This window comes from Rhinatrema bivittatum, chromosome 4 (assembly GCF_901001135.1).
Source record: "Rhinatrema bivittatum chromosome 4, aRhiBiv1.1, whole genome shotgun sequence".
Classification (NCBI taxonomy): Eukaryota; Metazoa; Chordata; class Amphibia; order Gymnophiona; family Rhinatrematidae; genus Rhinatrema; species Rhinatrema bivittatum.
The window spans coordinates 302026454-302044024 of record NC_042618.1 but is presented as its reverse complement, the minus strand read 5'-3'; the positions used below and the strand labels follow the sequence as shown (position 1 = coordinate 302044024).

Sequence of the window (17571 nt, the reverse complement as noted above, 5' to 3'; positions counted from 1 at the left end):
CTTAATTATAAGCCAGCTATATTCCAAAAAATATAGGGGGTAAAATGGTGATGTCAAAGTATGCACAAACATTTCTGATTTTGCGGGGCTACTGGTCCATCCAGGGCCTCTCCACTCCCACCCATGATCCAAAGCTAGAGTCTGCATCCCTCCCAAACATCCTCCATCTCTAGTAAATAAGAAAAGCTGGTGCCAACCTCGCATGCCTCCTGATCCCCAGCCCTGCCTGCCTGCTTTCGGCTCAAGCAGTGTTTTTACATTTTAATTACCTGCAGAGCCTCTCTCTCTCTTTCCCCCTCCACCCTTCCCCTTTTCCTTCTTACATCCTGGCACCTTCTGGCTGAAAGATCTGTATCCTGGATCGTGGTACCAGCCTACTACAATCAGGGCCTGGGACTTCCGAAGTTGATAGGGGAAATAAGCCGGAAGCCTTGTCTTCCATTGTAGCGCTTCTATCAGTCCAAGAAGAATCAGACCTGGGTGGTGGTAGGGCTGCTACCGCTATCAGGCTGTCGATCATTCAGCCAAAGGGTACCCAGAGGGTAAGAGGGAAATGGGGGGAGTGGGGTCCTGGAGGCAATATCATGCTTGATGGTAACTCATTTGCTGGAAGGCACAAAGACATAATAATGCTGCTACCATATGCATTAAGAGAACGCCAAAGGCTCCACAATGCAAACAATCAGCTGCCTTCACGATATGCAGTGCGTGAAAATCTATAGGAGGCCTTCACAGAAAGAGCAGTTCTGTTCTTATAAGGGATGCTAAATTAACCCATACAGTGGCATCTTCCTTCTCAGCTAAACTGTCTTATATGACTCCTTTCACCCCCATTTATATCTCCCTCAGACATACTGGCATGCAGAGGCTATCTTTCCATGAGAAACCCAAACAAAAAGGAGAAGTCCTGGGGAACAAAGTGAAAAAAACACTTGATAAATATATAGGACTGCACACTTTGCAATACCCACGCAGTGATCAGTTTCTATACTTTCCTAACCAGTTGACAAGACAAATTTCAGGTAAGGAAGTGATCAATAGTTCTGCTGCAAACCTGACTTCCTTTCAGTATGTTTTCCCGATGACGTGCTGGAGGACACACTGGATCCTCTTCCAGAACATGGTTTATCTCCTCTGGGATGCCATACCTGAGAGCTATATTGTATAGCATGCAGCAGGCTAGCACTATCTGACCTGCATAAGGGTCATACAGAAAGGCTTCCCCTCTCCCCCTCCCCTCCCCCGACACGTTTTGTCCAAACAGTGGAATCTACTTTTTAATAAGCCAAAGGTGCGCTCAGTCACAAAGCAAGTTGACTAGTGTGCCTCATTTTATCTCCTCTCTGTTGGGTGTTTGAGGTTCAGGAACAGGGATGAGAAGCCACAGCCGTGAGCCTATCCTGCATCACCTGAACAACAGATAAAAGTGCCTGTGAAGTGCTGGATGCTCACCATTTGATGTGCAGCTCAGCTTATAGAGAGAGGGATAGCCATTTGTCCTTAAGTTACCTTAGCCTTAAGAGTGTAGGTGCTATGATCACAGTACATTACACGGTAGACTGTAGAGGTTTGGCCACTGTATAATGACCCCCTTTTAAAGCTATGCTATTGGGCATAATATTAATCCTGACATGAGTGAGTCAAAACAAGGCAACCTTGTCACAGAACTGAGTTCTCACCTCCACAATCCAGCCACTACCTACTGATGCCATATCCGAGCACTGTGTATAAGGTATCGCTCTACAATAATAGAATGGATAGTAAATGATTCAAAAGAGCACATCTAAAATATCTGCATCCATTACTACATAGCTGCTAAACGTTTGGTTTCCTCATCACCCTACTACCATATTTGCCTATACACACATTGCCGTTTTCATTCCTGGCCCTTGGCCCTATAAGCATGGCATGCAAATAAGCCTTTATGTCAGCAGTACATGACTGTGTTTGGTGTTTAACAACACAAAAGCAGTTGATCTTTCCGAAAGACTACCATTTATGTCCACAGCTGTGTTACCTTGTCTCCCCTCTAGGCTTTTGCTAGTGAGTCCACACCAGGTTTGTGACTGAGTCATGTCAGCAGATAGAACTCTGACTGTCAAAGACAGCGCACTAAGAAAACAGCCGCTCAGACATGCTAAGGGCCCAAACCTGGAGCTGAAACATTTAGAATGTTAACGAGGGGTGAAAGGGCAAGCCAAATACATGCCCTACAAGAGTAACTGGTTGCAAAGAAGGTGCATCAAAGAAATAGCATTACATGGGCTACTAGTGGAAGTATTGAATTAACCCCTAGATTGTAGTGAGTACCATAGAATGGAGCCAGACTTTACATGTCTCACCATGTGAGGTACTTTTCAAAGCTAGACCTTGCAAATGTTGTGCTCCTATGCCTTATATTTACTTTTCTACTCGTCACTTCTGTTTTCCCTCTCATCTTCAATGTTCCTACCCCAAAGAACTTACTATTCACTGAGTCTTCAGCTACAGGGCGTTTTAGCCATGAGATTATAGAGACACATGTGTGATACTGATCTCACAGTAATAGGGATGCTTAGATGTCTTGCTGGAACTGCTAGCACCCCAGCACACTGGAGCCAGCTCTGTATGCAGGCGCTTAGGGCTCACACTCACAAAAACCTTTATTCTGTAGCTGGGTTAGGCAGTGAAGGGAATGCTTACAGATAGCCTCTGTAGGCGCTACATATTACAGCTCTTCAGATCATAACTATTGGTTTTCTTCCAGCCACATGACAGAAAGCCTTAAAACAGAGAATGGAAGGAAATACGTGTTAAAGAGTCTTATACAGTAGCCATCCATTGCCATATCTCCCCTCCTCAAATTTCTGACAAATAGCCGAGCACTGCAGTATATAGGCATGGTAAGTAGATCCTGGGAACCTTGCCACCACATTGAGGATTAAGGATTTTGACACCCCCTAGGCACTGGTGATACTATCACCCCCCTCCCTCTCCCAGACAAGGGACAACAAAGCAGAAGATCTAAGGTACAGCTTTCTCTGCTCTATCTGCTCCAAGCTCAATCCTCCCCTTTCATGTCCCTGAATGACAGAAGGAGAGTTGGATTAAGGAGCAGAAGGGCTTTTCTTTGTTCCCTGCTGTATGCTCTGGCCTTATCTCTCTCCTCCTGTTCTTTGTACTGAACAGTAAGGGAGAGGCTGGAATAGAGAGCAAAGCAGTTTCTTTGCTCTGTCCCTTCCAGCATCACCAGTCCACTCCAGTTCTCTGTACTGAGAGGGCAGGGGATGGAGCAGAAAACAGAGGGCTAATCTCTGCTAAGTGACATACAGCACAGCTGAGCGGTAGAAAATCTTTAGCTGGCCTGCTGCCCTGGGCACAGGCCTAGTGAGCCTATTGGCAAATCCAGGCATGAGGAAGCACACGTGTGCCTCACTCACAACTTGCACGTTGAGAGAGTGGAAGAACTTGTGGCTGTGGTAGTAGTACTTTTCCCTCTCACAGGGTGGAATGAGAGCCATATGTGGGCAGTCTATGGCACCCAAAACATGCTACAGCATAGAAATCCATATTCGTAACCTTCAGGTCATGTCTCTGTGAGGAAAATTTAATGTCATGACGAATATGGAAGCGCAAGGCTCGCAGCACCTGGTGCAAATACCTAGAGAAGCTTGTTTGTGACAGGCCCCCTACCAAGTAGAAGGAGCCAGAAGCCAGGAAATGCAGTAAGCTCAACAGTTTCACTAGGCCTGGAATGGCATGGGAGCTGGCTGTTGCCCATCCTCCTCTGGCATGGGTGGCATTTCGGTCTCTGGCTGATGCTGGTTTGTTTCCCTCTTCTGCAAGGTAGCCTAAAGCAGAGAATAATAGTGAAACATTTTACCTGGAAGAAACAAGGCCAGCAAGGAAGATCCTTTCATTGGTCTACAGCTCAGCAGGTGGGTTCAGAAGAATGTGAACTAAAAAATATTGCAAGAGAAAAGCGATTTTTGTGTGTTATTTTATGTCTTGACACAAATAACAAATCCTGAGTTGTTATTTTTTTCTTGCTTTAACATTTGATATTATACTGCACGAAGCATAAATCCTCCTTTATCAGCATATTTTACATCTGTTTCATATATTTACATAAAAATTAGCAAAAAAAAGTTTTTAATGCGCAGTGTGATATTTTTTCACGGGAAATGAAAATATTTCATGTGAAATCAGACATAATAGGATTATTTTTTGCATAATTCCCTCTTGTAGTATAGTGAATGAGGCCCTAAATTTGTACCTGAGGTAATGGAGAGTGAAATGATTTACCTAAGGTCACAAAGAGTGTCATTGGGATTTGAACCCTACCTTGCACCCTGCTGCTCTAACCACTAGGTTACTTCTCCACTCCTTCTGCCATACCTCAGAAAATCCTAACTCTACAATTAAGAAATAGTTCCTCTCTTTTTTGTATGTATAACTCCTTGCTGCATCAGGGGTAAAATTTGTGCATTAAAAATGTGCACACAACTGCTATTCCACAAACAGTTTATTAAGCCTTTCCGTGGCTGAGAGAGGTATTATGAAGCCCTTGTAAAGTACCAGCAGGCATAGACATAGGACTCACAAATTGGTATAGCTCTTGACTGCTGGCCCTAACAGCCTTGTGCACCATTTCATATTTCAAAAAAAGAATATATCTATATGTAAGGAAGTGCCCTTTTTCTGACCTATGGAAAATGTCACTGCCTCTTACAAATACGCTATATGTGGCTTCACCTATCTGAAAGCCCTCAGAATGACAAAGATCTCAGTAGACCTAGCCTGTTTGATGTAATTATTGTGTCAATGTGCAATGGACGAGCAGCACTCCCCAGTGGGATGGGGGCCTTCACTGAGTAGCAGCATAGGGCCAGTATTTCCACAGATAGGGCTCAGAGGAGAGTTGAGGAGAAGGGTACCAGGATATGAACTCCGGGAAGTGCAGAAGAGTTAGGAGAGAGGAGGCTTCAAAGGGCTGGATACTAGTATGCAAGAAGTTGCAAGATGTAGGGCATCCTACCACGGAATGGTCACTGTAGCCTGAGTCTGATGCTGCTACAAGCAGAATTTAAGGAGCAAGAACATTACCTCGCAGGAAAAGATTTCAGCTCACTAACATCTACTGGGGTGGGCCAAGGTGACTGTGGTATCTGTCCCAAAGACCTGTCTTTTTTGGCGGTCAGGAGGTGAAAAAAAAAAAAGAATTATATTGAGTATTTTTGGATGGAGATACTGTTGGAACACTATACAGAAGTGTTTCATGTTTGGACATTCATTTCCCAGCCATCAGTGTGCGGGAAGAGATTGATTAGTGAGCAGGAAGAGTCTCTGTTAATAAAAAAAAAAAAAAAAAAAGCCTTATGATCATGAAAATACTCTGCTTTTCCCCCCTGTGATGAAACCCCTTGAGGTTATGAGGCCTTGCATGGTCCATGGACCCTCCCTGTGTTCCCATATGCCCAGGATCTTTACTGGACGGGGACTGCTTATGTAAATGTATGGTAGTTTACATTAATCAGAATAGACCCAGGCTGGGGAACACCAGCAATCGCTCACCTGGTTCCTGGATCCAACACAATTCACCTGGTTCCTGTTTTAGCTAAGTTTTAACAGAATTTAATATAACTTTATTCTGAATTTATCCCAAAAATTGTGCTTATTTGTACTGTTTAGAATTTGTTCTTCTGGTGGGCAGGATTATTATTTTCTATTAGATGTTGCTTAATTCTCCTGTACTGCTTCTGTCTTATGTGCGACTGAATAATCTTACCAAAAGAAATTCTCCAATAGATAGTAATCTTATTTCTTCAGGTTCTTACTCCATCTGGTGTGTTGTGATAAATCTCAAAGGAATGGGTAAAGGGGATAACAAAAGTCAGCTGAATAAGGCACAAAATAAGTCCAAGAAGAGCAGTAACCTGAAAGAGTGAAGCTGGAAAGCTATGAGCACAAATGCTCGTACAGTCTGGGCAATAAAATCCCAGACCTACAGGCTCTAATGGTGGAAGCAGATTTGGACATCATTGCTGTTACAGAAGCATGGTTTATGGAGTCAGATGACTGGGATATAGCCACCCTTGGCTATTACTTATTAAGGAAGGTTAGAGTGGACAAGAAAGGAGGAGAAGTAGCACATGTCAGAAGCAATATCCAAGCAATTGAAATGTAAGAGACATGAAGTAGGGAAGAAGCATTGTGGGCTAGCCTAAAAAAAGATGATGAAGCTTCCATTTACATCGATGTGGTCTATTGGCCTCCATTTCAGACAGAAGAGCTGGACAGAGAACTAGGGATGTGAATCAGGCTTCGGACGATTGAAAATATCAGACGATATTTTCAAAATCGTCAGAAATCGGGAGCTCCCGATAAGAGAACCCCATGATTTTGTTCCTGGGATTCTCTTATCGTTTTGGGGGAGGGTGGGAAAAACGGCACACCAAAACAATCCCTAAACCCACCCCGACCCTTTAAAACTGTTCCCTTAGCTTCCCCCCCCCCCTCCCAAACCCCCCCAACCCCCCCCCAAAACTTTTTACAAGTACCTGGTGGTCCAGTGGGGATCCCGGGAGCCATCTCCCGCTCTCGGGCCGTCGGCTGCCACTAATCAAAATGGCGCCGATGGCCCTTTGCCCTTACCATGTGACAGGGTATCCGTGCTATTGGCCGGCCCCTGTCACATGGTAGGAGCACTGGATGGCTCACGCCATTTTCCGGTTCCGATTCACATCTCTACAGAGAACTGATCAAAGACATAGAAAAGATGGGAAAGAAGGGAGAAGTGTTGATCATTAGAGATTTTAATTTTCTGGATGTAGACTGGATGTAGACTGGAATATCCCTTCTGCAGAATCTACAAGAAGTAGAGAAATACTATAGTGGATGCCCTCCAAGGGGCTGTGCTCAAGGAAATGGTAATGGATCACATGAAGGATGGTGTAATCCTGGACCTAGTGCTCACAAATGGCGATAATGTCTATAATGTCCGGACAGGTGCCCATCTGAGTACAAGTGTTCATCAGACAGTATGATTTGATATTGAGAATAAGATACAAAGAAGTCACATGAAGACCTGAGTTTTGAATTTCAAATATACGGACTTTGACAAAATGGGGATATACCTGCAGGAAGAAATAGAAGACTGGGAGAAAATGGGCGAGATGGAACAACAGTGAGCTAAATTAAAAGGATCTATTACAAAGGCAACAAATCTATATGCTAGAAAAGTAAACAAAAGTTCAAAGAAAAAGAAACCAATTTGGTTCTCAAATGAAATGGGGCAAAAATAAAGGCAAAAAGATCAGTGTTCAAGAAGTATAAAGGTTACCAAAAAAAGGAACACAGGAATCAATACCTGGTGAAAATGAGGGGGACGAAGAAAGAAATCAGAAAAGCAGAGGTCAAGCGGAAGAAAGGATTGCCCATGAGATAAAGAGAGGTGACAAAACATTTTTCAGATATATAAGAGAAAGAAGGAAAGCCCGAAGTGGTATAGTGAAATTGAAAGGTGACGAGGAGCAATGTGCTGGGACAAACAAGGAAATGGCAGAAATATTAAAGAAATACTTCAGTTCTGTGTTCACTAGAGAAGACCCTGGAGAAGGACTGTTCCTGGTAGGCAAGTCCATAGAAGAGAATGGGCTAGTAGTGTTAAGCTCAGGCTTGTGGACCCTTGGGCCGATGAGAGGATGGAATACCTTGCAGAGATTCCGTAGGTTCTCTCGTCGGGTGGCGAGGCAGAACAGAAGAGGAGCGCAGTTGACCCTCCGCTCTGGAGGCGGAGACGACTGCAGACAGATGAAGAGACTAGAAGAGGAGCTGAATCTTCACCCTTGGAAGTCTGTGGTCCCCCCAGGAGGAGCCCGTAGGGACCCAGACCGCTGGGACTTAGGTGGACCCCGAGGAGTCGCGGTATCGGTGCAAGGGCTGACTGGAGCTTCGCCCTGGAAGTCTGCGGTCCCCCCAGGAGGAGCCCATAGGGACCCAGACTGCTGGGACTTAGGCGGGCCCTTGGAGATGGAGTCTAGGAGGGGTCCAAGATCAGGTGCCAGAGAGTCGTCGATTACCAGGCCGAGGTCACACACCGAAGGATCAACACTTGCCAGTCCGAGGTCACACCAGAGAAGTACCGAAGCCAATCCAAAGTTAGGAACCGGGAAGACCAAGCCAAAACAGGAACAGGGATCCAAGCTCAAGAACTCACGGAGGCAAGCAGACTAGACAACGCTGGAGGATGTTGCCAAGTCAGAGAATGAGCAGAGGAAGCTCCCTTATATACTTCCTCTGCTCAGGCTCATCCAGGACAGGTGAGGTTGTTAAAGGGATCAGGTCCCTTTAAATTAGTGAAGGGGGCGCGGCCTCGCGCCTAAAGATGGTGGCGGCCATCTTTGATTTCCTCCGCGGAGGAACAACTGCAGAAATGGCACGGAGACAGAGCAGGGACAGCTCTCCCTCCGGCGGTTAGGCCGGGGACCCGCGCCGGGGCACCGAGCACCCGGTCAGGGGTTTCCCCTGAGGCTGCCGCGACGGGTCGCCACCACGGACGAGGTAGGGGACCGCGGTAGTGGCCTGCCACGGCTGCGGGACACAACAGCTAGACACAACTCCTTTTACAGAAGAGTATGTATGGAAAGAGCTAGGAAAACTGAATGTGGACAAGTCCATGGAGCCGGATGAGTTACATCCCAGGATACTATGAGAACTCAGAGATGTCCTGGCGGGTCCTCTAAATGACCTGTTCAATAGATCCCTGGAAACGGGAGTGGTGCCACGAGATTGGAGAAAAGTGGTTGTGGTCCCACTTCGTAAGAGTGGTAGGAGAGAGGAGGCTGGAAACTACAGGCCGGTTAGCCTCACTTCGGTAGTAGAAAAATTAATGGAGATGCTGCTGAAAGAAAGGATATTGAACTATCTACAATCCAGAAACTTGCTGGACCTGAAGCAGCATGGATTCACAAGAGGAAGATCCTGTCAGGCAAACCTAATTGACTTTTTTGATTGGGTGACTAGAGAATTGGATCAAGGAAGAGCAATCAATGTCATCTATTTGGATTTCAGCAAAGCTTTTGATTCTATTCCACATAGGAGGCTTGTGAAAAAAATGAGAAGCTTTAAAGTGAGCGCCAAGGTGGTAGAGTGGATTACAAACTGGTTGTCTGATAGGAGACAGCGTGCAATGTTAAATGGAATCTACTCTAAAGAGAAAGCTGTGTTAAGTGGAGTGCCACAGAGATCGGTATTGGGACCGGTTATGTTCAATATCTTTGTGAGCAACATTGTGGCAGGGATAGAAGGTAAAATTTATCTATTTGCAGATGATACCAAGATTTGCAACAGACTGGACATGCCTGAAGGAGTAGAAAAAATGAAAAGTGTTTCCGAAGGCTTGAAGAGTGGTCGAAGATTTGGCAGCTGGGATTCAATGCCAAGAAGTGCAGAGTCATGCATCTGGGATGCAATAATCCAAAAGAGTGGTATGAGATGGAGGGGGGGGTGGAGGCTGATGTACATGGATCAAGAGCGGTGTTGTTCTTTGGACATTGAAGCGTGGGCCCTTGGTCGCTGCAAGAGATGGCACCTCCCACAGGGCAGAGTCCTGCGGGGACTTGCAACGATAGGCTAGCTCCTGAGCAGAGATGGACATAGAGAAGTTAGTTTTTATTATATACTGCAACGTAGATGGTAACCCGAGGAACGGGTAATGATCCTAGCCAGCAGAGGAGATGTCTGATGGCAATGTTCCGTCTGAGGTCTGCAGCATGGAGAAGGCAGCTTCACAATCTCACCAGGTCCCGAGACGGAGATGGGTCCAGTAGTGGTCCGCAAAGCGGGGTAGGCCAAGGATCTATGGAGAGAGAGGTGAGACAATATAGAGACAGAACTGGAGCGGTAGTACTCACTCTGATCCTGGCAATTGTAGTAGAAGAGAACCCCCAATGAGCGGAGGTCCGGGACAAAATAAGGCCTCCAAGGAGCGGGTACCTTAGGCGTCCGTGTAGGTGGTAGGCATCCCCAGAGGGTAGATAGGAGCAAAGCAAGGCCCCCAGGAGCGGGTACTTTAGGCATCCTTGTTGATAGTAGATAACCCCAAAGGGTATAGAGGAGCGAGGCATGACCCCCGTGGAGCGGGTACCTAAGTCATCCTGGAGCAAGAGTACACAGAGCGGGAGCGTCTGGTACCATAGAGAGATCAGCATGGAGGATTCCTTGCTAACTTATATTCGGAATCGTGAATGGAGATTAAATACCAGAGCTTGTGAAGTCATGCGGAGGGGACGCCCCCGAGGTTCCCGCCATGATGCACTTAAAGGACAGGGCTGCACACGCGCACATGCCCTAGGTGACTCCAGGAGACAGATGTTGAATGCAATCGCCCATGCTGGACTGGGGACGCTGGAGGGGTCGGCATGGAGAAGCAGAGGCAGCCATCTACCCGAAAGGAACGGAATCAGGCAGAAAGAAGGTGAGCAATAGAGGGTGCAGCTGTCTGCGACCAACAGGTGCAACAAGCGGGATCTTGGGGTGATAGTTTCTGGTGATCTGAAGATGGCGATGCAATGTGACAAGGCGATAGCTAAAGCCAGAAGAATGCTGGGCTGCATAGAGAGAGGAATAATCAGTAAGTAAATGGAGGTGATGATGTCCTTGTACAGATCCTTGGTGAGGCTGCACCTGGAGTATTGTGTTCAGCTCTGGAGCCCTTATCTCAAAAGGGATAGAGACAAGATGGAGGTGGTCCAGAGAAGGGCTACCAAAATGGTGTGGGGTTGGTATCAGAAAACCTATGAGGAGAGACTGAAGGATATGAATATGTATATCCCGGACGAGAGGAGGTGCAGGGGTGATATGATACAGACCTTCAGATACCGAAAAGATTTTAATGATGTGCAAACATCAAACCTTTTCCATTGGAAAGAAATCAGAAATCTCTCAACTAGCTTATTTCATGAAATGAAACTCCAAGCAGGATGCCTCAGGACCAACATCAGAAAATATTTCTTCCTGGAGAGTGTAGTAGATGCCTAGAATGCTCTTCCAGAGGAGGTGGTGAAAACCAAAACAGTAAAAAAATTAAAAAAGGCATGGGATAAATATTGTGGAACCCTAAAGACTAAAGGATGAAAATGAAGAAAAAGAGTGCATGGAGTAACTTGACAGTGTAGCAGTTATTACCCTTAACCGGTAAAGCTTGATACTGTTGTTGCAACTCCATCGTTGCTCTCTGCTTCAACGGCAGAGGGAAAAGGGGAATTAGATTCGTTCAGCAACTGAGGGCCCCAACTTTTACGGTTTGGGGAATCAAGTATGGGGGTTACTTGCTGATGAGGCGTTACTACCATTAACCAATAAGACTGATACTTTGATGCAATTCAAACATTGCTCTCTGCTTCAACAGCAAGGTATAACAGGGAATTGGATTCAACAGCAATCAACAAGGGCTAGTGTGGGAAACTGATAAGCATGGGGGGGTGGTGAAAGGGAATTGGATTCAACAGCAGCCAACGAATGCCCTGACTTTTATGGTCTGGGAAACAGATAAGCATGGGGTAACCTACACGGCACAGCAGATAATATCATATGTTGGCTGGGCTGACTGGTTGGACCATTTGGTCCTTTTCTGCCTTCATTTCTATGTTTCTATGTCATATAATTTGCTAGTTATTATTTTGCTTACTTTGTCTGGTGTGTTGTGGTATTATTTTGCTAGTTATTATTTTGCTAGTGGTATTAATTTTCTAGTTATTATTTTTTAAATACCTGTGTGTTTTTTAGGGAACAGCATATATCTCTACCAACTAGACTTTCTGGGTGTGGTATAATCAGTTGCACAGCAAGAGGTTATCAAGCCAAGCACTACTAAATTCCAGGTACATGTGATATTGTAGCAAAACTAACCTGGTTCCTGGATCCAGCACAAGTCACCTGGTTCCTGTTTTAGCTAAGTTTTAACAGTCTATTTAATATAACTTTATTCTGCATTTATCCCAATATATTGTGCTTATTTGTGCTGTTTATTCCCTCCCACCCCTAGAGTGTTTCCTTCTTAAATCTTTATTCCAAAGACCTAGGATAATTGAATAATATAGGCCTGGAGTACTAATCTCTCAACTAGCTTATTAGTCACTATTAGCAAAATATCCTTTATTCAGTGCAACAATTGTAGTGCTTATGTCCAAAGGCTTATCTTTTGGAGATTTAACGGTTGTCTAATTTGCCTTCAGCTGTCCGCCATGAATACGGAGCTAATATACCTAAAAGAGATATTATACAGGATTGAAATATCCTCTCCTTCCTTGGAGCATCCAAATATCTCTCCCAAATCTCACAAAGGAGTCAGAAACCCAGGTACAGACAGTTTAAGTGGGCTCTGGTAGAACAAGATCCCTGACTCTGAGACACCCAGTTTCCCCAACAGTGAAGCATCCAGGTTTCAGAATCCCAGGAATTATTGGATTACAGTGGGCTCTGGTAGAATAAGGCCTGTGATGAAGAAACACCCACTCGCTCTTACATAATACATTTTCTGCATTGGAAAATGAAGAAGTCCAAGTAATAGATTATGAAAAGATGTCTGAAAGGGAAGTAGTCATCCAATACACACAGAAATCCTTCAACATGATCAAATGTCATAAAAGAAAACTGCTTCTGCTGGGGAGATTCAGTCATCAGAGGAACCATTGTGGGAATCCATTTTGATGGGAACACAAGATCCTCAGCTAACAGAAATGCAAACCAAGTGATCAATGCTATTATAGAAGAAAGTAAGAATTCTGATATCAATGTTATCATCCATCTTGGGACTAAGGACCTTGCTAAAAACAGTGGAGTGGAATAGGTAAATAGGTAGTTTACTTTTTCAAAATGTGCAAAGGCTACAGGATATGCAAAGAAGTTATTAGGTGTACATTTGAGTCAACTAGGAGAAAATATTTTTTTACTCAACATATAAACTCTGGAATTAGTTGCCAGAGAATGTAGTAAAAGCTGTTAGTGTAGTTGGATTTAAAAAAGGTTTGAACAAGTTCCTGGAGGAAATGTCCATAAACCATTATTAAGATGGACATGAGGAAATATATTGCTTATCTCTGGGATAAGCAGCATAGAATCTATCGAACTTTTGGGATCCTACAAGATTCTTGTAACCTGGATAGGCCACTGTTGGAAACAGGATAGTGGGCTTGATGGACCTTTGCTCTGACACTATATGGCAAATCTTTTGTTCTTCTTATGTTCTTTTGGTTATTACATGCAAACAAAATATATGCCTTTTCTGTATAAACTGGTTACCTTGATATCCTTCAGGATGCAAGGTGTCCAATTTTCCAAACATCTCACAACGGTCTCTAAAATAGTGTTGTGAACCGAGTGGTGGACCCTTGGTTCGACGATGATCGAGTAGACCACCGTCGTTAGGCGAGGCTGATTCTCGGGGTTGCAGATGGAAAGAGTAAGATCTGGACGCAGGCGCCTCCTGCAGGTCGTGTAATCCAGATGCTGGCGCCTCCAGCAGGTCGAGGAGCAAACCCCGCGGATCTCGTGAAGAAGTCCAATCCAGAAGTCGTGAGCCAGGGAGATCCGCAGCCAGTCCAGGAGTCAAAAGCCAGAGAAGTCCGCAGCCAGTCCAGGGGTCAGAAGCCAGAGAAGTCCGCAGCCAGTCCAGGGGTCAGAAGCCAGAGAAGTCCGCAGCCACGCCAGGAATCAAGGAACCAGAAGGAACGTCAGCCAGACCAGGAAACAGCTCAGGAGGACAAACAGGAACCAGGAACAAAACAAACGCAGGAGCCAAGAAGTCAAGGCAAGGTCTGAGGGTACAGACCTTGCTTTAAATAGTCTTCAGCCAATTGGAATGCCGCAGGAAGGCGCCTGCTCACTTCCTGTGAGTGTTTCTTTAATTACAAGCCAGAGCCGCCCGCGCGGCCCTAGCAGCTGTCAGGGGGCGGAGCTTAGCCGCGCGGAGAGAAACGCCGCGGCCATCTTGGGGCAGCAGCGGCTGCTGCTGCTGAAGAAATCTGCGAGGTCTGATCAGTGCCGATGGTCAGTTCGGCCCCTGGGGACGGCGGTAAGTCCCGGTTGCGGCTTGCCGCGGCCGATAGTCATGACAAATAGTGCTGTGTAACATCCATTCTTCTGCAAAAAGGTGTTCTGGCTTGCAGGCCCCTCTGTCCTCCTCCTGGTCTGCTTCTGCTTTGCCAGGTGTCAGAGGTCTCGCCACTTGTGGCTCAGGTTTTTTATAATGCATTTATTATGAAAAACCACATTGAGCCTGTGACAGATCTTCTCCCATGTCTTGGACTCCTGCCCATACAAGATATTCTAGACCTTCATGACTTCTCAAACCAGAAGGTACACCTCCCTTGGCTAGAATTTAGGCTTCCTAAGCAGGACTCCCCTCCCTCCAAATATTGTGCAATTAGGAAGAAAAGCACTGGGATCATGCCCTTTATATCCACATGCACGCATAAATGGCACGTATTTGTGCATATATTTAGACAGTATTTATGCAAATATTAATTACATGCATTTATTTTGAAAATTGCAAGCAAATGCACATGTGTAAGTTATATTTTATGAATATTGGCTCAATATACATGCCTATAGCCATTTTTATGTTGTGGAATACATGTACTTTTTCTATATGAGTGTGTGTAGAGTTGGTCTATAAATGAGATAGCAACAGACTCTATGTCAGCATGGAAAATCAGAGCCATTTCTGTATTTATCCCTATTGCTTTCACTTTGAGTAACACCTGCCTGTCCCTGATAACATGGAGTCTGCAGCTATCCCATGTCCAGAAAGTATATCTTGGGTATTAGGAAAATAAGACATGTGTGGATGATGAACTCATCATCAGAAGCTTGGTTGTTTTCTATTTTGGCCTTGAATTTTATTCTTTATACCAGATATTTTATCCATAAGGAACATATCCTTCATTCAACAACAAACAATCACTTGGGAAATTGTGTCCTGTGTATTACAACAGATATGACCTATCAGGGTCCCACCTCCACCACCTTTAATTGGGAAGGACCCTCACACAACACTATTTGCAGCTAGTAATCAGAACTTGGCTATTACCTGAAGCAGGGTCAGCTGCTTACCATTCAAACAAAAATTGCAAGCAAAGGGCTTTAGGATAGATGAAACAACAGAGACCCAGTAAAAACACTTTGTTTAATATATTGTAATACAGTGTTTCCCAGTCCTTTCTTGTAGGCACACCTAGCCATTCGGGTTTCCAGGATATCCATAATGAATATACATGAGATAGATCTGCATACATTGGAGACCTAGAGTATGCAAATCTATCTTATGCATATTCTGACAACATGTGGGGGACAAACAGCAGGAAATACAGCTATAGAAGGACTACGTCTGGTAATGGATGAAAAAATGCAGTGTCCCTATTGAGTCTATATGTGTTTTAAACTTTGAACTTTGCAAATACATCACCTTCTTTTCATCTTAATGCTTTGCAGTTTTAAAAAACAAGTGCCATCACTGTAGTGCAATCTGGGGCATTCACAGGTTGATCTAGTGTATGAGTGATATCTATAACTTTTTTGTTGACCTATATTTCTGTTGGCAATGAAATCCACAGAATTAATGCATTGTATTCCTCAATTTATATATTAAACAAAAATGACCAATAAACCTTGCTCTAGGTATGGTAGTCTTTTTGGATCTCAGGATGTCCTTTGGCAGTTGAAAGGAAGGTGGATTTTCTAGGTAGTGAGTTTCATTAGTGATGGTGTTTGGGGTGGTTTTTGAGGGGGATGCTTTTTAATTAATTCAATTATAATTATGTTTGTATGATTTGATGTGACATTGCAGGTCTTTCTCCCTAGTGAGAGTCAGGAATGAACCCCAGCAGTATGATAGGGTGTTAATTTATTATTATGATTATTATTATTAGCATTGTATTATTTTGGTTTTGTATTTTTATGAAATGTATGTTTTAAATTGTAAGTTGCTTAGGATGATTCCTAGAAATTGATAGGGAAGAGTGTAAATATAATAGAACATAGAACTTTAATTGAATTAACACTTCATCTAATAAGCAATGCCCCACCAGACCCTCTCCCTTCAAGCACAGGGGCTCACAGGCTGGTGACATTCACAAGAGTATAAATAGAATTGATGTCAGTCTGCACCTGCACCTTTAAAGGTGAATTTTCAATGAGTTGTGCTTATAAAAAACAGCATATACTCAAGTAACTAGCATATATTTGCATGTATGGTAGTTTATAAACCTCAAAATACATATGTAAGTAAGAGTATGTGAGTAAATTTGCACATGTAAAAAAGAGGTAGGCCAGAGGCTTTTCAAGGCGAGGCCAACACTTACGTGAGCAAGTTGGTATTTTAGAAGCAATTTATGCATGTAAATTTGGCAGCTTGCTAGCATATATTTACACCTGCTGTATATGTGGAGTAAATGATAGTAAACTTCTTAAAGGTGACATACTGTCTGGGTATGGGAGGTCTGGGTGAAATGGGTGGAGTTTGTTCTGAAAAACCAGGAGGGTCTCGATAAACTGCATATGTACTAGATGAATTGATAGACTAACTGGTAAAACTGGTAATTTCATTGCCATGTGTATGTTAGAAAATCTCCAGAATTGCATGCATAAACCACGATTTACGGGGGGGGGGGGGGGTAAATGTGTGTAAGTTAAGCAGGTAACATCTGCACAGGTTATTTTTTAAAGTTATATTCAAAAATATGAGAGTAGCAGTTGCGCACTATTCATCCACATAAATTCTGGCTAATCTTGAAATTGACACTTATCTGGACAAATTCAGAGGGTTTTTTTGCTAATTAGTGGCAATTACCCGGACAAATTCTGACTTATCTGGATAAGTGGCAGTGCTGCTACTTAAACCAGATAACTCAGAACTTGTCCAGAAAAGTGGAATAATTTATTTGCTCAGTTCTTTTCTATGCACGTGCTTGTTCCCAGATATATTTACACGGTTTTTATAACCTGCATACCTCGAATACATGCAAATTATAAAATACTAGAGTAGATTTCCGGGTGCCCAAATGCATGCGTTTATGGGTGCTTGCGTGCATGTTTTAAAATTATCCTCCTTGTGTACGGGTCCAATAGTATGCCTCTGCTCAGGCTGAGTCGTGCTTGTGAGAAAATGCTGATGAGAGAGAGGAGGAGGGACCCCATTCAATGAGTCACATGTTTCAAGGAAGACTCAGATTCCCCTGCCCCACCCCCCAATCACTCCTGCATCCCTGCTTGAAGGGGAACTTTCTCCCCACACTCATGCACATAGTGGTGCTTGAGGTAATTCTGGCCCTGATAGCTGGGCTTAGGGCCCTTGATTAAAGGGAACTGGAAGGAGGCCTAATAAATGACCCCGACCGAAGACTGCTCAACTACAATGACTGAGCTAAGTGAGGGCTGGATTTACTAACACTGCCAGGCTCTTTGAATCCCGCGGTAACGGGGGCGGGGGGCCGAAACGGGGGGGCGGTCCTGCGATAGCCGGCAGCGATCGCACCTCCGTGTAGTTATTCAGCGCGAAACTGGCAGCGAAAACACAGCGTACCTTTCGCTGTC

General features: G+C 44.4%; 1 protein-coding gene across 4 annotated transcripts in view; it reads left to right on the top strand.

Annotated features, from left to right (window-relative positions):
• Positions 1-17571, top strand: part of MYOCD (myocardin) — a 332840-nt gene that overhangs the window by 20581 nt on the left and 294688 nt on the right. The gene's annotated exons all lie outside the window — the stretch shown is intronic.